Here is an 18,472-nt window from a genome sequence, read left to right as displayed (position 1 = left end):
TTATCTATCACAAAAGAAAATTCATGTTTTTCGCGGGATACTATATTTTGTCCCTTACTATGAGAATGAAATTGCTATGCGCACCTTTCTACCACCTCGCGATTTAATTAAATGTTTTATAGGCTGCATCCCTAATTAAATCGATAAATATATTATCTTTCTGTTTGCAATTCACATAACAGTACAGGAGTCTCGTAAAACTTAATAAAATGAAGAAAAACTACGTTTATGCACATGTACGACTACTATCCATATATTTACATAGTACATTAGTTCTACTATGTTATTACGTAGATTATTGTACCCATGCACGACTCTTACCCACATTATAAGTCGAATCTTCATCGCCCCTTGTTTTAGTGTGTGTTTTTTTTTCATCAAGTAGGACAAACGAAGTAGCTGCGATTCGACATTCTACGATGCTCTATTTATCTATTATTGTCAAGCGAAGAAGACTCAGTAGAATATTACAAGCATAAACCCGTTCTAGATTTTGCTATTAATAAAAACTATAGATAGTTTACGTCTGAAAACTAAATTGAACCCTCTTCATTTCCAGTCAATAAACAACTAAAATCAAGGAGATGGATTTGAGTTATTTCGTGTGTTGTCAGTACATTTCTTTCATTTATTTCTATCATTTTTATTTCTTGAGCTTAATATAGCTAAAATATTGTGTTTATCTTTAGATATAAAACACTCGCCTTTAGTTCTAAACAAAACAGAGAACATACACCGAAATGTCATATGCCATTACATTTCGTTACATAAATAAATGAAAAAATGAATACATTTATACTTGAAAATATCATAGATAATGTTACAAACATTATAAGAAATTGTATAATAAATTAAGCAATGGTTAATGATAAAATAAACTGTAATCAAGTGCAAAATATTGGAAGTTAGCAAAAATATTAGCCCTTGTAAGTTGAAACAAGTTTCTTGAATAGATAGGGATACTTCACCTTGAAATATACATCTTGAATGCATTTCTTGATATAATCTCAAATATGTTAAGAACTTTAAATCTTGAAGAATTCAACACAAGTTTGACGCACTATTGTTATAAGATTGTCATTACAAACTGACTAAACTAACAACGAGACCAGAGAGTGGTTTGAAGAACCAGCTTCTGTTTCACGATTTGTTTATAGCTAATTATTTTATTTCCACACGCAGGATTTTAGGTCGAAAGATCTAAAATCATTTCTCTTTGCATCTATTTCAGGAAGAACAAGTAACACCAACATTTCATTAGGGAATCTAGCAACTGATCAAATTTAATAATGCCAAAAATAGCCTACTTTGGTTCCTAGAACCCATTTTTGGTGGAAACCCTTACACCAAACCTCTTTAAAAAGGGGTTTTGAATGTTTTACAGAATGTTTCTGTTATACATATATGTTTGTTCTGTTTAAGACAAATACAATTTTATTATGTAGTTGATTTTGAGTTTAACGTTCCTTTCCACAGCGAGGCTATATGAGACGAGACTCAATTTATTGTTAAATTAGTTGCTGCTGCGACAACTTAGACCACTTTGGTTATGTCTTGTATCTACATCACTCGAGTATTGCTTTTTAGATTCGGTAACAAAAGCTAACCTAATAATAATAATAATAATAATAATAATAATAATAATAATAATAATAATAATAATAATAATAATAATAATAATAATAATAATAATAAAGAAGGTGATTATGGAGATGGAACGGCCTAATATGCGATTCATTCTGATTGACTGATTTAGGCAAGTTATGGATATATAAGAGGAGATCACGCTTGCCTCCTAATGGAAACTACCATAATAATCGAAGGGCTACCAAGGGCCACCACCATATCCCACGCCATTTCATACGCCACGATATTCATGTTGCACTTTGGTCACGGATTCGAATTTTGCAAGCCACAAAACATACTGAAATTTCCTCTGTAACCTCCACATCTCGACTGGCTTTGGCGTGGGCTGCTCCACTGCTCCGCATTTCGTGGTGTTGCGTCATCACATGTATGCGCACACACTTGTACATCACACTACGTAAACTTGGATAGCTTTCCTTTATTTGATTTAGATTTCACATTTCTATCTTCTTTTGTTGCTTTTCTATGACCGATCAAAAGTGCACCATGACTTTACAGACACACTGTATTAATCTATATGTACTATACTAATCTACATATGTGTATGGATAACAAGTCATGATAGAGAGCAAATTCTGGTAGATTTACTTCATTTTTAGGTCTCTAGGACGTTCCATTTGGATATTTTAACCCATATCATAGTTATCAGGTAGCCATATTGAATGACGTCATTCCTGGAAAAGTGTGGGGGCTGAGGATTGTCTACCCAAGATATTTATCATTCGTATGCATCCAATTAACCAATTCAACAATAATTTTCTTCCTGCAATAACTTGCATACGGAAGTGTTACTGGCTGCTGGATTATTGTGGAAATGAAATGAAATGAAATATTTTAGCTTTACGTCCCACTGTTATGCCGGTTAGGCTAAAGGAGACGGTAATGATGAGAAATGAATGAAATAGTGGGATGAAGAAAGCGGGAGGAAACGGGAGAACCCCAAGGAAACCCAGGCACACCGAGGCTCACATTGTTTGTCCACCGTTTGCGGAAAGGTTTTATAGACCGAGTTTGATTGATTTCTTTAATATTGTTGACTCACTGAAACTTTTGGATTTAAGTACGAGATATATCACTTTAATTTTTGATTTCACAGACACTTCATCTTCACCGCGGTCAGAGAATTTACACCTGCCGGTGTAAACACGCAACCTCCACCAATGGGAACAGAGCTTTCCCCGACTAAATTGGAACCATTGGATTCTTAACCGGGGGAAGATAATTTATCTTTGCCGGAGGTGTGGCCGCATTTTTCTCCACTGGAAACAGATATTATCCATCACTAGATTTATTGAGGGAAGAAAAGGAAGACCGTACGAACCATGAAATGGAAGAATATCGGCCAACACCGTCACCAACAGTGAGGAATTCCCCAATGCCGAACTCGGAACTCGAAAAACTTTTGAATTGGCATTGTGAGGGTACAGTGGAACTGAGAGCGTTGAATTCAGTTGATTTTGAGTTTAACGTCACGTACAGCAGCGAGGCTATATGAGACGTGGATCTACTGACTGATCTAGAATCCGAACCACATGAGCTCCCGCCGGTAATCGAACCCGGGTAGCGTTGAATTGCATTCAAGACAGTATAGCATAGTGAGAACCGGACAGCATAAGTATTTGCATTGCGTGTACCATTTGGAGTACGGAATATCTTGAACGAAACGTGATAGATACAATACCAACACTTGAGATTTGTGAAGAATTATTGTCAATATATACGAGAAAGCACGGACATCCGTTTGTGATGATGTGGAACTTTATGGAACGTTTTCGAGATGTTGTATGGATCTTTGAACATAGACCTATTTTAGTGAAAATATTACTGGAGAAAGACGATGGGAAATATATGTACTGCTATGAGCAAAATAAATGACGCGTCTCTTCATTTTGAAGTTTTTTTGAAAATATCTCTGTTTTCTTTATATGTTCGAAATTTTGGAACGTTTCCCCAGTAGAACAGGGTAATAACAAACCCGTTTATAATATTTGTGTTAGATATTACCTTAAAATAAATAAATTAGAAGCAAAAAAACATTAAATCGACAGAAATTTCGAGAATTACCAACTCTGCTAAAGTGGGAAATTTTCAAGAACGCGAGGGAATTCCGCAGTTCAACACGAAGCAGCGACATCTGTCATTGAGAGAGACGTGGATTAGATCTACAAACGAAAATTTTAACGAAATATTTCTAATATGTCTTATTGCATGCATTATCAGAGAACTCCAAATATATGAATCTATGCTAAGTATTAACGTATAGATAGAGCAAATAGTGGAAATTACCTATGGAAAAAGACGAATTGGTAGCACAATCCTAATGAAAAATCGTCTTTACTGTGAAGCAAGGTCAAGTCATGTAAGAAAGTAAATAGCGCAGTCAGTTAAAGCAGCTAGTTTGTATTTCGAAGGTAGTGGGTTAGAATCCCATGGAAGTGGTGTTATCATTTTTATTACTATGGTTATTTTATTTATTTTTTATGTGGGAAAGAATCAAATTGTATCATATGTGTAAAACTCATGACGATACCAAAAAAGAAAAAGTGTCGTTGTCGTACTTGTATTAGTGTGTCTAATTTTTGTTTGGAAACAGTTTCGTAATTATTTCCCCTGTGCTCACTGCTAACTACATGCTCACTGCTGCATAACGAATGTTTCCCAGTAAATGTTAATTCTAATTTGGAGAATTTTATAAAGTTTCACAATGTTTCTCACTTGAAAGTCTTCTATCTCTTTTTTGGACACTTTGATAACCGATTTCGCTATTAAATGTTTAATTTTCCCTAGATGTTTAATTACGGAAAAGTTTTACAATGTATTTGTCTTAAATTGAAGTTGTTTTGAATTTACCACATGAGATAAGTAGCCCGAAGGAGGAGAACTGAAGTAACTGATATTCTACGTAAAAGCAACCTATTGTAGAATGATTATTCTTCTTACCTTCAGCACATAATCTATACGTTAGAGAGTCAGACAGAGAAAAATCCTGTTTTTTTACTCCCCTCTGACCACTTATCTTAAAGCTCTACATGTAATGATTCGTGTCACATAATTTCGGCTCTCCAAAGACATTCATTCATTTATTATTATTATTATTATTATTATTATTATTATTATTATTATTATTATTATTATTATTATTATTATTATTATTATTCCTGAATATGACACCCGTACATAATGTATAACATTAGACTGCCTTCTGTGGTACCGGGTCCAATTCTCGGTGTATTACTGTTCAACGATAAAAGTGGTTCGGATTCCACTACAATTAGTATCCACATCTCCTTTGGCCATTAGAGCATAACCGTGGAACGCTAAACTCAAGCAAACAAACAAACAATACTTACTCCCCCACCACTCTTTATTCTACATGTCATATCTCCATTTTTCGATACAGCCCCCTTAGTACTATGAAACTCTCCTCTTCCATGGTTATGTAATTGCCACTACTTTACAAGAATATAAACCAAAAAAGTCAGTAGAAAACACATTATAAAATTTACTTTTTGAGGCTCTTTGGCGCCCCGGGCAGTCGCCCGGCCTTTGGTCCGCCTCTGAAAGTACGGATGTATAACTAAGGACTGCGGAGGAGAGGTTAACCTTCATGTTATGCCACTGGTTTAACGTGTTTGAAATGTTCAGTGACTGATCGGTTAGTGAAATAATTTCGACGGTTACTGATGTTTAAAGTTTAGCTAAGACAAAGGTATCTAACCAAATACATCTGATATCGCGATGTCACAATTTGATTTTTCCTCACTTAAAAAAGATAAAAATAATAGTAATAAAAACCCATACTCGTACTGGGCTCGAACTAACAACCTAATGCGTACAGACTAGTTGTTCTGATCAACTGAGTTTCGATTTCTTACATGAAAGAAGGCATGTTTTTCAATATCAAAACTGTTCGAAGTAATACGAACATGGCTTAAGAACAGAGACGGAACTGAATTACCACTCGATTGACCTTGAGGGCAAATCACCAAAGGGTAGCTATAAACGAAAGTTCAGCATGCATTTCTGTGGAGTACTGTTCAGTATTCCTATCTGCAAATCACGATTGTTCGTAGGAGTAATATTTTACAAACCTAACCTTTCTATAGAGCACTTCACAGAGAACCAAAGGGAAGAAATTCTTGCCGTTGTGAACGTGGGGTATCACCATGTGCAATAAAACTATCGCGTCTACTTGAAGTGATATTTTATCGAAAATAACTCGTTTCCCTTTTTATATCCGAAGTTTTTAAGGGTTTCAAAATGAGGAAACGTTGCTGACAAACAAGGACGCATTTAGGGGTGGGTCCAGGAGGTCCGGACCCACATCTGAAATCCCAACTTTTCTGTAAATTTAGCCTAATTTTGGGAATTATCTTTTAAAATGCTATTATAATTTATCTTAATATTGAAGTCGGACCCCTCCCGAAATAAATTACTGCATACGTGCCTGCTGACAATTTTCAATATATTCGTTAAATAATAAAGTAAAATAACTAAAATAGGAGTAAAAAGCTTCGACAAGGGCTAATTTTGTCCACTGCCAATATTGTTATAAGGGATATTAATAGCAAAAACTGCTAGTCAATGCTGAACCTTGGAACTTCACTCCAAACAGCAAGCCTATTATTGAGAACTACACATGAAACATTTTATCAAAACTTATCTAGCTTTTACCTGGCATGAAATTATTATATACACCAAAATGCACACTCCTAAAATGTTTATCTAAACATTGCTCTACGTACTTACGAAGCAATGCTCTTTTTATCGAAATATGTGAGCAGGAAACTCTAACAGCCAGCCATTTTATTTAAATCGTAATAAATCCTGTAACCGTGCTTTAACGTGAAGACAAAACTTGGTCCATTGGTAAAGTGTTGGAAGAATGAAAACACAATGTTCGTAGGTTCTAATCTATCCACTCATCACAACATTTTATTCTTATGTGAACGATGAAATAAGAAAGCAAAAATGTATAACCGTTAAGACAAAACTTCAACCAAGTCTGAAGAGAACAATACTAAAATAGTAACACAATGACGTCAACCAAGAATTATTTCATGTAGCGTTTGGACGAAATTACAGCTGTCAACAATTGCAGAAGTAAAAACAGGCTGATAGGCGTAATGCAGTCTAGACTTCTGAATGCATTTACTTCCTCAAAACTTCCGTCTCGTCATTCGTATGCCGTTAGTCATTGTAAAACCTTTCAATTGGAAGTGAAATGACGGTGAAATGACACAAACTAAAACATTTTTAAATCAATAACTGTCTATGTGTAAAAGTAGGTGTCTCTAATCTGTAGTTCTGGGTTCCTTTTACTTTGAAGTGACAAATGATAGAAGAAAGTATGGTGATCGAAAAAAAAAACAAATTTGAGATTTCAACGAATTTACACGTATTATAGCCCCTAATACCGAAAAAGTTCGCTACACTTTTCTGTGCACTCGCCTAGAGGCCATACCGTTCAACTTATCTGCACCAAATTTTAGTTTAAGATTTTCATAGTACTTCCTATAGTTTCTTTTATTTCCCTCCTACTCCCAAAACAAGGGTAGTTTCTTGTACAATGAAAATAGAAAAAAATATATTTTCTCATAACTGGCTCTAAGATCTTGTTTTCTTTCTTTTTTTTTTAAATCAATATTTAATTAGCAACCCTACTTTGTGGTATAAGGCATTTATCTGAGAAAAATCTACAAGGGGTAGTTTATACTTAGGGGTGAATTGAAAACTTTTTGGTAAACTCCCTAGGTTTTTGTGGTAAACTCAGGATTTTCTTTTTCGAGCGACAAAAGAGAGAAGAAAATATGGTGATTGTGAAACTAGTATACCAAATTCAGATTTCAACGGATTTACATACTTCATGGCGCCTACATACCGATAATGTGATTTTTCGATACCCGTCCTTCCGGTCCGTCCGTTTGGTACACTTTTCTGTGCACTCGCCTAGAGGCCATACCGTTCAACATATCTACACCAAATTTTAAACTTAGGGTTTACATAGTATTCCCACACGAGATTTTCCATGTTTTTCCTACCGCCTAAATAAGTGTGGTTTACTAACAGCCGAAAATCGAAAAAAGCTATTTTCTCCAAAATTGTTTTAACAATTTTGTTTATTTTTCATTAATCAATATTTAATTAACAACCCTATATTACAGTATTAGATATTTCTCTTAGAAAAATTTACGAGGGTTAGTTTATTCTTAGAGGTGACTTTTTCTCGACGATTTTCTCAGAAGAGACACTGGCAAATTTTGTACGCACTTCATAAATAAATATTTAACCTTGCAACATGGTATAAGTCAATTGACCTGAAAAATATATGAGTAGTAGTTTATTCTTGGAGTTGAATTTATTTCCAGTGAGTTTCTCAAACACGACCAGTTGGCAACCCTGTATCTCGGCAACGAAGCTGAATTCGAAAACCGCAAGAGGACCATTTGTCTCCTTTTGATGTCACGAATCATCTCCCGAAGTTTGTGGACATCTTTCAGGTTCACCCTTAATGAAGCTTATTTTCGAAAAGTTAACTTTTAACTTTAGGCATTGCTTATCTTTTTTTTAAATCACAAATGCCGTATTTAATTTAAGGCAGAGAGCTACTTCTGAAAGAATAGATCTTGGAAAATAATTTTAAAACTTAGACTTTTGTTTTCGAGACATTCCAGACAAGACGAGACATTTTAAAAGCTATCTCGTGTCCTAAACATTTGTCACGTCTTATTTTGAATGTCACAAAGCGTGTCTCGCCTCTTTCTTGAGACATGTCTTATCTCAGGCGCATTCGCTAACACTTGGAAAGGATTATCTTTCTACTCAAAGCATTGTTTTTATAATGGTTTCATATTTATGATAATTGCCGTCAACATAAATTACAGTTCGTTCAGTTGAATTAATTGTTTATTATTATTATTATTGAAATTAAAATTAAATGGAATATCTAGTTTAGCGTTGCACGATTATGCACCTACGCTAAGGGAGAATGATGATGAATGAAATGGTGAAATGAAGAAAGTGGGAGGAAAATGGGAAATCTTAAGAAAACCTATGTCACGGTATTTGTCGACCTCAAATTTCACTTGGCGCGAAGTGGAATCGAGCCACGGACCCCATGCACCAAAGGTGAATGCTCTATTATTATTATTATTATTATTAATAATAATAATAATAATAATAATAATAATAATAATAATAATAATAATAATAATAGTAATAATAATGCTACTAATAATAATTGAAGCGAGCTTAACGAGTTTCAACCGTCCGACTCAACCATTGTTTTGGTGCCTGTTCGTTCGTCTGCTCCATTACAACTTGTCATAAAAGACATTTTATTTTAATGAAACTAGTAAGTGCCTTATTTTAGCTTTGAGAAGTAACTATTGCTTGGAATTTGAATCTGCAAAATATAAGAGGTAAAATTAACCAAATGGTGCCAGTTTCCACTCATGTATACAAAACAATTTTGCAATATCAACTACGTGAATCTTGTCCCATAAAGAAGCCAAAACCCCTACACCGAAGAGCCCTCCGAGATTTGATCATTGTCCACTCGGACTAAAATTGTCATTTGGAACCAATACTTTCATACGAAGACAAACATTTCTTTAAAATAGACGAAAAATTCGAAAGTTATAAACATTTTAATATTTTTGCCTTTTCTCATAAGGGCGCCGTATTAGCCTACACTGAAGAGCCCCACGAGATTTGATCATTGTCCACTTGGACTGAAATTCTCATTTGAAACCAAAACTTTAATATGAAGCCAAAAATTAAACATTTACATCAATTTAAACTTACTGGGTTCCGGTTCACCCCACTATTATGTTTAGTTTAGTAAGTGGCAATTTGTGACAGCTTCATATCATCAAAATAATCTTTCACTTCCCCGCCCCCCAGGAGTTCGTGCTGGATCCGCCACTTCTTTTTGTCACCCTTGATTGTGTAGGAGCTCCCTCGTACAAATAAAGAAGCGGTAATATTACAATCAAGGGGAGCTATATATTAGGTGTTTCTTTAGTTACCTACCCCTAAACGCACAGGGCCATCTTTGGTAGAATAAAAAAGCTATTTGATATTTCAATCATGAAAGGGGAGAGGATGCTGTAAATATATTTCTTATTCATTTTGTCTGCTCTGCTTATCAGAAATTACTTTCTGTTGCAAGGGTACTGAAATGAGAAGGGTAAAATAAAACGTCGTACCCCCTCCTACATGGTTGCTCAAATAATTACTAAAGAAAGCATTTTAAACTAAGATATCTAAGATTTAAACTAAGAAACCAAGATATCCTTACATTATGTAAAAATGGCATATTCAGGATTATTATTATTATTATTATTATTATTATTATTATTATTATTATTATTATTATTATTATTATTATTATTATTATTATTATTATATGCATATTTTTGGAGCACCGAAATTTTGTGAGACGAACAATGGTATGTAGAGGTTTAAGATGGGTGGCCATAGGGAGAAAAAAACAGGATTTTTTCTGTCTGACTCTCTAGCGTAAAGATTATGTGCTGGAGGTAAGAAGTATCATCATTCTACAAGAGGTTGCTTTTACGTAGAATATCAATTACTTGAGTTTTCCTCCTTCGATCTACTTATCTCATGTGGTAAATTCAAAACAATTTCAATTCAGTAAAAATACATTGTAAAACTTTTCCGTAATTAAACATCTAGGGAAAATTAAACATTTAATAGGGAAATCTGTTATCAAAATATCAAAACGAGTAGATAGAAGACTATCTAGTGAGAAATATTGTGAAACTTTATAAAATTCTCTAAATTTGAATTAGCATTTACTGGGAAACATTTGTTATGCGCCAGTGAGCATAACGTATAGTGAGCAGTGAGCACAGGGGAAATAATTACGAAACTGTTTGCAAACAAAATTAGGGACGCTAATGCAAGTACGACAACGATATTTTTTTCTTTTTTTTTGGTATCGTCATGAGTTTTACACATATGTTACAATTTGATTCTTTCCCACATAAAAAAAATAAATAAAATAACCATAGCAATAAAATCGACAACGGCACTTCCATGTGGGCTCGAATCCACTACCTTCGGCACACAGACTCGTTGCTTTAACTAACTGAGCTATTTGTTTTCTTACGTGAACTGAGCCTGTTCTACAGTAAAGACGAGTTTTCATTACGGTCGCGCTACCAATTCCTCCTTTTGCATAGACAATTTCCACTTTTTGCTCTATATTTACGTTAATACTTGGGTATATTCATATATTTGGAGTTTGCAGATAATGCACGTAATAAGACATATTAGAAACATTTCGTTAAAATTTTCGTTTGTAGACTTAATCCACATATCTCTCTACGACATAGATGTCGCTGCTTCGTGTTGAACTGCAGAATTCCCTCGCGTTCTTGAAAATTTCCCACTTTAGCACAGTTGGTAATTCTCGAGATTTCTGTCAATTTAATGTTTTCAGCTTCTAATTTATTTATTTTAAGGTAATATCTAACACAAATATTAAAAGCGTGTCTGTTATTACCCTGTCCTGCTGAGAAAACCTTCCGAAATTTCGAACATATAAAGAAAACAGAGATATTTTCAAAAAACTTCAAAATAAAGAGACGCGTCATTTATTTTGCTCATAGTAGTATATGTGGTGTATGTGTACACATTTTTAGTGTTATAATATTGACTTTCCTTCTTATTTCTAATGAAGTAGTAATCTTGTAGTGTGGTAGTGAGAATTGTGGACAAATCATTAGTGAAAGTTGTGTGTTAGAAACATTAAGTGTATACTTAAGCTGAAGTGTACTAAAGTGGTATGCAGCATAATGGAAATTTTCTTGGAAACCATTTGTTGAATGTTAGGACTTTAGTCTGCCCGCCTCCTAATGTTGAAGACAAATTTGCTCCCCTGATCCTCCACAGCAATGGTTTTCAACTTCATAAACATTTTGAACATCGCCTAAAACCTATGGGAACGATCTTACCTGTCTCCCCTTTCCAATATTGAAGACAGATTTGCGCCGCTAATAACAACATGTGAATTTCATCACTTTATTAAATTCAAATGATTGTCGGAACAAGAATCTCTTGCTAAATTTCAGTTATTTATTTATTTATTTATGACTTCTTTTACGTGACGACGTTAAGGCTCTGCAGCATTCTCCGAGCACTTAGCCACGTACATACATTATATAAAAAAGCACCAATACATAGAAAATATTAACAATTACAAAAGAAAAGTATTGAACCACATAAAAAGAATATACTACTTAAGTAAAACAATAGCTAAACACTTCAAAGCAAAAATTGAAAATAATATAGAAGAGAGGAAACAAAAAAATGTATATGTAGGAATACAATCTGACATAAAATAACATGGAGAGACCTAAATTACATATTGCATATACCGGTACTACGAGTATGAATATATAAGCTGTACAAGTGTCCACCGTGTTCATTATGTTCAATTGTGTTCAACGTGCAACTTTTGCATTTTCTTCACGTGCATAACAATGTTTCAAATATGAACATCTCATCTCGCGTTGGTTAACTCGAAACAGCAACAATTGCGGTATCCACATTTGCGGTACTGCTTCATTTGCGGTACTTAGACTATCGGCATTTATGGTACTGGGACATTTGCGGTACTATTCGTATAACTTCTTATTCTCCAAGTTAAGAGAGGATGTTTTCGGATGTTCAGCTAGAGGATAAGCACACAGTAGCAACTGCTATACAAAGAATAAATTTTATAACATTGGTGCAGCCAGGAAGTTGCTCTAGGGGAGAACATGACTTTTTCAGGGGACTCGATGCCGTTTTGCATACTAAAAGGAGACTAAACATCTTTCAGAATATAAAATCATTATTAACTCACCTTAATTACATACGTACATACAAACCATTCTCAGAACACTAAGAACAGGTAAACCCGAATATAAGGTTCACTTATACAGAGGAGTGAAAAAAAAAAAAACATTTACTAGAATACACGGTAGACACATCCTAAAGATGTAAACAAATGCTCATTTGTGACTGGTCAAAACTGAAAAAATGTAAACATATCCTCACCTGTGATTGGTCAAACGCCTGTCCATGATATTTAAAGGGAACTTCTAGAAATATCTGTATTTTTAGTTTTCTGCTAGATGTTTCATTAACACTTTTCCAATAATTTTTTGCCAGTATTTACTCGAAATTGAAATATAATATTCTTCTTTCTTCGCTTTGAACATATTGAGATATTTCTAATTAGGAAAAATTATTGCGGTATTATCTAAAGAGCAACTTGCCTGATTTATCACAAGTCATTCATTTTGCACACAGTTGTCCATTGTTATGAGCATATTTAAGGATTTTTGGTCAGATCTAGCTCGGAGAAAGTATAAGACACAAAGTCAAAATCAATGTTTAATGAATTAGTAATCTATTTACATGATCCATAATAGAGTTCAGTTAATACATTAGAGATAAACACATAACAGTAACACATAATGGTAGGGCAGAACACATTCTGAGGCAGAGCTTCACCTCTGGAACTGATTTATAGTTATTTATAAGTTCCAATTCCTTAACCTTCGTCCAGAAACATTGATTAAAATGGCAATTACAATCACTAATGTGCGTTTCCTGTGGGAACAGTGTTCTCCGAGATGTTATTGATGCTTGCTCGAAATCCAATTTGATTAATTTCAGATTTCAATCATTAATATTAGCATTCACCAAACTGACAATAAATCCCTGATACGTCTTACTTGCTCTTGTTCGTAGTAGACAGAAGATCAAAAAGCCTCCGAGTTTTATTTGTTTTCTATGTTCCCTTTCTTCACATTTCAATACTGGCTGCACTGAATACCCCGATGAAAAGTGAAGGTTTCTTCTTAGAGGTTTCGATTATTATGATAGTTTCCATTAGGGGGCCAGCGTGATCTCCTCTTATATATCCATAACTTACCAAAATAAGCCAATCAGAATGAATCACATAATATTAGGCCGTTTCATCTCCATACTCACCTTCTTTATTATTATATTCATTCTAATTTAGACTAACGTGGGGTAAAATTGATGTTTTGGCACATGTTTCACGGTGTGTACCCCCAATGTCGCACTGTCTAAGGGAAAGTTTTGGATAGTACCAGAAATGTCCCAGAAAAACTGGTTTTCTGGTTGTACCGAAAATGTCCAGTAAGACAAATATCCTGATATATTTGAACCCTACGTGCTATAAATTATTCCAGGCGCGAAAGTCATTCAATAGTCTTACCCATATAAAATATAATATTTTAATGAGTTGGAAATATATGAGCATATCCCATCTTTCATACAATATAAATATTTTTTTCTCGGCCTTTGTTACTGGGCACGATACCACCGCATTTAAGTCTAGCTGTTTATGATGACGTAAACACTTTACCAACTATTTTCCAATCGGAATTAATCCGTAGCCCTACGAAGTCACTTGCAGTGTATCCTGAAGGACGCTGTTAAACATATACTCAATCATGGATCTGATGTATACCACTTGATTTATTATACAATGCTGTCCTGTAGGCCTCCCAATAACTTCCACTCCATTCATATTAAGCCAGAAGTATTCTTCCACGTTTTTCCTCACAATTTCAAAATCATTACACTCCGTTTCATACCTACCTTGACCTCGCATTGACGGTTCTAGAGAGGTTGTTGTCGAATATCCTCTGAATAATGACCATTATTTAAAGGATCTATTCGCTCATTTTTATTTCTTTGACCTTTTGCCAGAACATCTCTGTAAAATCATTTTCATCATTACTTTCGGAATTTTCAATTTCCAATAGAGGTCATTCAAATTATATACAGTTTGACAGGTGTTTATTTCGTACAATAATGAATAATCAATGTCGTATATGTCTTTAATCGACGATATATATTGCACAAAACATGTATGCCGCATGATACATATCTTTGATACAATAAAAAAATCAAATAATTTAATAATGTCCGTGACTGAACGCACAGTATTAAGTACAACATGCTCATTGATTTTGAAATAATGGTGCAATAGCGAAAGCAGATTATTTAAAATCTCTAACGTTCATTTGTACCCTGGTGCTAGAAGTTTAATAACCTGTTTCCAAGTTTCTCGATGATGAATGGGAGTTTTTAAGCCTCTTAATGTTTCTTGAAATATGTGCTCCTCAATACTGTTCGTTATAATACAAGTCCATTCCTCTAAAAGGGCAACAAAAGTTCAATCAGTATATCTAGATACATAAAAAAAAAGTGACCACGAACGTAATCTTAACCTTAAGCTTTCCTTTTCAAAGAAGCAACTCAAAAACGAATATAAAAGTTTCAAATCACTACTATTACTACTACTACTACTACTAATAATAATAATAATAATAATAATAATAATAATAATAATAACAACAACAACAATAACAATAATATATTATTATTATTATTATTATTATTATTATTATTATTATTATTATTATTATTATTATTATTATTATTATTATTATTATTTAATTACATAATGCTCTTTTTTTCTCTTGATTGTGTTTATTGTACAACCTCCTTTGCTTCCTTGTAACTTCTAGTCGCCACTCGTCTCCGACTTTCTCGTAGCTTAAAGCACTTTCGTATTGCTTCACCACCTAGATGAAAACAGAATTAAAATTAGTTACCTTTCGTGTTATGTTTCTGGATTATGAAATATAGCAATAAAGTCTATGTTTGTGTGTTAATCCAACTTTCCATTCAATCCTTAAAGATGTTAATCACTACTACATCTCTTGTGCAACGTTCACGTGGAATTTATGTTGCTATAAAAACTGCAACCAATCTCAAATTTCTCCTGATATATGTTTAATGTGCTGATTTCGGAGCTGAAGCCCCCGGGTTGGATTTCCAGTGAGTCAGAGGCCCCTTTATCGTATCATCTTGATGGCGCTCTAAAGTTTTACACAGCTTATAGTTAAATATATCCAAATTCTGTTAAACTGTATGGTTAGCCCATGAGCTTTCGGTGCCTGAAAACTCGGGTTCGATACATGGTAGGTTGAAGTGCCCTATGTCTCGTATCGTCCCGATGCTGTATTAAATTTTACACAATTCATAGTCAAATGCACCTAAAGCCCACCAATTATGTGGTTAGCCCACAAGCGTTCGGCGTGGGAGAATTCTGGTTCGATTGCTGGCAAAACTCACGTCGCCACATTAAGTTCATATCTACAATAGCCTCGATGCTGTGCTAAATATAATGCAATTCATACTCACATACACCTAAAGTACACAGTGTTATATGGCTCCCGGCCCTAGAGACCCTGGTTCGATTTCCAGGAGGGTCACATTCCACCTGTAATGTATAACATCGGTGACGATCTAAGCTTTACACAAGTTATAGTTACATACAGCTAAAGTGCACCGATTTTTATGAGTTTCGACGCGACAGACCTCGGGTTGGATTCCCAGTAGAATCCGCTGTCCACTGTCCTGTATCATTTCGCTGTCGTTCTAAACTTTTACTCAATTCATAGTTACATACACTTAATATTTGCTGAGCTATATAGCTCTTCGCGTGGAAGACTCAAGTTAGATTTTTGCTACAATCCAATGGTCCCTGTCCCGTATCACATAGGTGCTGTGGTGTGTTAAACAACATAAGAAATAATATGTTATGTTTAAAAAAAAATCCTTCCGCATTCACAACGCTAACAAGCATTTCATGTGCATCATCACAATGTCAAGTCCCATTTGTGTTAAAATATAGTACAAAAGCAGAAATATGCCATACACATACAAAAAGAAACATAAACAAGTATTACGTTTCCATAAAATCAGAAAAAACGTAAAGCAATATATTATGCATTTACGTCTTTTTTTAATCTTATCTGCAAGTTACACCAGCAGTCAATATCTTCTTCCAGCTACGTAATTGCACTTTTTAACGAATTGTTATACAATGCACTGTTCGTGGATTTTACATTGGTTTTTATACTCAATCTACATACCATCCAGAAAATTCTACCATGTTATGTCTCTCAATGACATACATTATCTTTTTGTTTGAACGGAATCCACTTTCACCCCAGGGTGCTGTCAGCTGTCTGCCCAAAACAAATGATTCATATTTAAAGGCATAGCCTTTCCGTAATGGGTAATTTATTTCTTTTATAAGAAGTTAAAGTCGAATTTTCCAGAAAACATTAGAATAAGCATCTGCTATTCAAACATTAATTAGAAGTCCAAAGCTATTTTTAGAAATGTCGCTATAATAATTAATGGAATAGCTATATAAGAAATATGATCTTTTCCTCGATTGCTTAGTGTTAAATATTACCTATGTAGATGTTGATTTTAATATCCATTTTTTTCAATGTTTTATGCTATTATTTATAAGCCAGAAATGAATTAATTTCATGCTTATTATCATTCATTTACCTGTCAAATTTATAATTCAAGTATTTTTAATATTACATCTGTCATTTTTATTCACCACTTTCACTGTAAAATAAATTACTCCGTCTACTTGTTAATATATCGTTGTAGCCAAACTCAAGAATAATTTCCAATAACCATTCATTTACCTGCCAATCTTTTATATTAATTATTTCACAACTGTCATTTTTATTAGTTTCTGTATATTATAACATGGCTGAGGACACTACTATTAATTGAGTTTCAAACAATCAGAATGCGATGATGGGAAATGTATATAGCTCTACTAAGCTCCCATATGGTCACGTCGAGAGCTTATAACAATCGATGTTTAACCTATGTTCATTAAATTCATATCAAAAATGATTTAAGACATATTTGAAAAAAAGTGTTTGTAGAGTCGTCTAGCGAATAAACACCCAGCTGTGAAAGTGCTACAGGTAGCTTCTATCAGGAACACTGTTTCATTTAAGTTTTCATTAAAATGCATTTTCTTTAGAATTTCACTGCTCTCCTAATTTCGTTATTTCTCCATTGCAGATCACCTACAATTGAAGGAGAAACTGCCTTCTGCCTACGAGTAATTATCTTCTGGTACGTCTGACATCTGTCCAGTATAGACATCACAATGAACTACACCAATATCTCTTCGCCAATAGTTAACGGAAGCGAAACTAGTTATAACGAAACTATCGTCTATACCGATAGTTACATACTTAATAAGGGCGTATTCATCTTCATGTGTCTTGCGTTTCTGCTGATGGTACTACTGTCTGGCTTGTGCGATAGAATTGGAGGAAATTATGTGATTTCTGTAGTCTCTGAGAGATACGAAAGATATGAAATGGGGAAAATAAGAAGCGAAACAAGCGAGAAGGCACCAACTAATGAGTGTTGAAAGAAATTACAATTCAAATTGCAATTAAAAGTGAATGTTCATTGAAAGAGAATGATTAATCATTTGTCTATTTTTGTGCAAACAATATTTAACAGTTTTTTCATGCTATGGTTCTCGTTCTTATGAAAATACTTGATATTTTAACTGAACACTTTTAAATCCATTCTCAAACCACATTGATTTCTTTCCTCTCAATTTTATTTTTAAGTTTAATTTCGTGAAATATCAGTTTGTAACATTATGTAGGATATATATCCATATTATGCACATGTAAATGAACATTCAGGAAATAAACAAGTACAAATACTAAATAGTTTATACATTTATTAAATAAGTAACTTGTTTGTTATAAATAATAAAAAAGTTGATAAAATGTACGTTTCCAACACACTATGTTCCACTCAGAGGCGGATCAAGGACGGATTTCTGGGGGAGGTGCGGTGGGTTGTAATATTTCTACTTAGAGATATTTTTAAGAGCTCCAAACTCTGGGATGGCATTTAT

At 34.0% G+C, this 18,472-nt stretch overlaps 1 long non-coding RNA gene across 1 annotated transcript in view; it reads left to right on the top strand.

Moving 5' to 3' along the window:
* LOC145674501 (uncharacterized) overlaps positions 1–18,257 on the top strand; it is a 135,613-nt gene extending 117,356 nt beyond the window's left edge. Inside the window, exon 3 of the long non-coding RNA XR_014128956.1 lies at positions 17,611–18,257. This is a non-coding gene — a long non-coding RNA (uncharacterized LOC145674501). The remainder of the gene's footprint in view (positions 1–17,610) is intronic.
* The last annotated feature ends 215 nt before the right edge of the window (positions 18,258–18,472 follow it).

Source organism: Thermobia domestica, chromosome 17 (genome assembly GCF_964235325.1).
Source record: "Thermobia domestica chromosome 17, izTheDome1.hap1.1, whole genome shotgun sequence".
Classification (NCBI taxonomy): Eukaryota; Metazoa; Arthropoda; class Insecta; order Zygentoma; family Lepismatidae; genus Thermobia; species Thermobia domestica.
The sequence above is the reverse complement of the archived record's forward strand: the minus strand, read 5'-3'. Positions and strand labels throughout refer to the sequence as shown.